Genomic DNA, 3,649 nt, shown 5'->3' with positions numbered 1-3,649 from the left:
ACAATGTGGGGTATTGAGAAAGAAAAGGAGTTGAAAAATGGAGCCAGTCCAACTATGGCTATAGATGCCCCACAGAAAGGTAAACTGTGCATTACTAGGAAGAGATCCCAGTATGATTATTATTTCATAGGGACTAGTGAGTGCCATGATACATATTTTATTGCAACCGGATGGGGATTTAGAGGAGGAGAAGATCCAGTTTTCCCGGGAGTGTATTATATTTGTGGGAACAAGGCTTATTACCGTTTGCCTGACCATTGGTTTGGCACATGTTATGTTGGCCTGGTCTTTCCAAAGATTTTTCACATGGATAGAGTAGACAATGCTGAACATACTAATCCCTTAACACGCTATAGAAGAGAAACATGGACAGAAATTGTAGGAGATATTTTTGGAGCTTTGATACCAGCAGTGGGAATTTCTTTGAATGCTTTTGGCATTCGGAAGCTGTCAACAGTGGTGGATCGCTTGTCAACAAGCACCGCTGGAGGCTTTCTTTTGGTTAATACAGAAATGGTTGCATTGCGTGCTATGGCGATGCAAAATCGACTTGCCCTTGATATTCTTTTGGCAAAAGAGGGTGGAGTCTATGGAATGCTGAAAGTTCAACATTGTTGCACTTACATTCCTGACGAAAGCAAAGATCTAAAAGTTTATATCAAAAATATTACTGATTTACATGAAGAATTAGTACCACTGGAAGCTGAAAATATCTGGACTAAAATGGCTAATAAGATGATTGCTATCAAAAACTTTGTAGCTAAAATAGGTAGTACCATTTTTGGTAAGATATTATTTCCTGGTGTTTCAGCCCGGTCACGAACCGGGGACCTTTCTTTCGCGTGTCAGGCGAACGTGATAACCACTACACTACGGAAACTAGTATTATTATTATCAATATTATTAACTTGCATTATTGATTCTTAGACTAGGGTGTATGTGTTGTAGATATAGAAGAAATAAAAAGAAAATTACAAAAGAAAATGTTAAAAGAAGAGAAAAGAAACCAGAAAGAGATCAACAAGAAATAGAATTAGAAGAGCTAAGAGAAAGCATATATATAGAAACTAAGAAAGAAGATGAGATGGAAACAAGAGTTTGAAAAGAATGAACAAGAAGATATTTTGAATTCTTAAAAGGGGAATTAAATTGAGTTTTTGGGGTTCTGATTTTTGTGGTGATAATATATCACCAAAGGGGGGATTGATGGAGTAGGGTTTTTTCTTCAAAACCGAATACCTGTTTCATTTTCGCATGTTATAATTAAAAGTACTACTGATTAATTAATAATTACTAAAGATATGTCAAAGTTGTGTCTAATCAACCTTATTAACAGAAGAATTACACGTGGGAACGCTATTGCATGGCTAAAATAATAAGTGAACTAAGTTGGTGAGCAATTGACAAAAATGGATGTTGCTTATGTGATGTTATTGTGTTTTGCGCTTATAATTAAAATGCATTAATGGCTTTGGATGTCGCAAATGGCTAGATAAATACATACACATAAGGGTATTAGTAGGGGAATAACACTGTATAATCATTTCTGTGCAGTAATTCTGTTTTATGTTCTATTTCACTTAAGTTGACCAATGTGCCCTACCAGAAAATGGCTACCACCCGCGGCCTGCATTCGAGTTGATGGAAATTTTTGCAAGGAAGCTTCGCGCTGCCTGTGACCTTGCCCTCTCGACAAAACTGAAAAGCCATGATCATGACGACAAACCCAGGATGGATGCCAAAGAGCCCCTGAACATGATATTGTTGCAAAAACAGAATACTGAACTTATGAACTGATGATCCCACGACAGGGATACAATTTATCTAAAAGAGACATCCGTAGAAGTAACGAATTAGTTATGAACCCCTTATTTCTATTCATTATTTGGGACTATCTAAGTGTGAGAAAATCTCGCACAGTATCACAAATGAACCAAGATGACATTATTTCCGCCATTCATCCGTTTTGAATAAAGATTGTAACATTTCAGAAATGTAAATTTTAGTATAAATATTAGTAGACTAGAGAGGTCTAGCGCCACTTCTTCCCGAAGTGATGATCCGAGGTCCCGATGCTGATGGAGAGGACCGTGACTCTACATGACGGCTAGAAACTCTGATACTTTTGCTGAGGACCGGTTCTGACTTAGGATCTGATTTTTAGCCAGAATAGGTAAATATGAGAGAAATGAATTTGCATTTCAATTGGCTTTTCATACAAATTTAGATAAACGATTATTCTGTTTGAATTACTGTGTCGGGTGGTTATTTTATTGTCATGTTTATTGAATTTATTTGCATACTATTTGAGATGTTTTCGCTAGATTTATAGCAACTAGTAGATGCCATTGATCTCAGGGTACATGCAGATTGGTTAGATATCGAAAGTGTTTCTCCTTATACAGGGCACGGGTAGAGTGGTAGTATGAATGTTGGTGTAATGGGCCCCACCAGCGTGTAATGTGTGTGTGCGTGTGTGACTGTGAGATCACTCCGTCCGTGGAAGTAGAGGAGATTCGGAAGCTCCGATCTGCACCACCATCAGATGCTCCACATGGGGCGGAGCCAGCATTGTGGTGGCAGAGCACACTCCTATTCAGAGTCCAGGTGTACTCCTCCCACCCATCTATCTGCCAATCTTCCTATTAACCACCAGGCTACCTAGCCCTGCCGATCTGGGTTTCCCCAGCCCTGTCACTCACACAAGCCAGACAGCAGATACACATCACGCAGAGGCGGGCTGAAATGGTTAGGCAAGCAAAGGCCAACTTTCTAAAAGTGGCATTTGCAAACGCAGAATATTAAAATAAACCTTACTAAAAGATGGACCTTATTATTCTGAGTTCAGGCATACTAAACTCGATTTTATACCATGTTCCCTGGGTCTGTTAGGATCATAGGATGTAACAATCTTAACAGCCCATTCTGGCCTATGAGAACAGGTAGCCTTACAATAGTGAAAACGAAAATGGCTATAATTCACTATTAGGATATGCCACACACATCAGGGCTTGTCCTACCTTATGCTTACAATGCAGCCTGCCCTTGGGCCTACCATAGGGGTGACTAATATGAAGTTAAGGGAAGGTTTAGGGACTGGCAAGTGTGTGCACTTGCGCAGTCAGCATGACAGTACTAGACTGCACGCAGGTTCTGCAATGGCAGACCTTAGACATATTTTACCAGGCCGCTTCTGTGGGTGGCACAACCAGTGCTGCAAGCCCACCAGCGGCATTTGTATTTACACGCCCTGGCACTCCTGGTGCACTTTACTGGGGTCTAATAGTAAACCAAATAAGTCAATCATGGAATCCAACCAACATATACATTTTACATAGGGAGCATTTGCACTGTGGCACTGGTTGGCAGTGGCACAGTGCTCTGAGCGGCAACACCATAAAAACACATGAGGCAGAGCGACAAAAAGTGGAAGGGAGACTCACGCCAAGGTGCCAGGTCTAACATCGGGCATTCTGAATTAAAAATCACTTGTATTCTAGAGAATTAAAAAAATATATAAATTTTCTCTGTCACAAAAATTTAGTGACTGAGGGGTTCATATTGATACTCGAGTGCCACCTACACAGATAATGACTTGTTAGAACTGGGCTTTGCGGTAAAACCACAGAATAGTGTCCGGCAAATCCTC

The 3,649-nt window shown here is 40.1% G+C and overlaps 1 non-coding gene across 1 annotated transcript; it reads right to left on the bottom strand.

The window, feature by feature from the left end:
* Nucleotides 1–803: 803 nt before the first annotated feature.
* TRNAV-GAC (transfer RNA valine (anticodon GAC)) lies at nucleotides 804–880 on the bottom strand. The gene has a single exon. It is a non-coding gene; the product is annotated as a tRNA-Val (tRNA).
* Between the last annotated feature and the right edge of the window lie 2,769 nt (nucleotides 881–3,649).

This window comes from Triturus cristatus, chromosome 8 (assembly GCF_964204655.1).
Source record: "Triturus cristatus chromosome 8, aTriCri1.1, whole genome shotgun sequence".
NCBI classification, from domain to species: Eukaryota; Metazoa; Chordata; class Amphibia; order Caudata; family Salamandridae; genus Triturus; species Triturus cristatus.
Note: the sequence above shows the minus strand (reverse complement) of the source record. Positions and strands in the feature narration are given on the sequence as shown.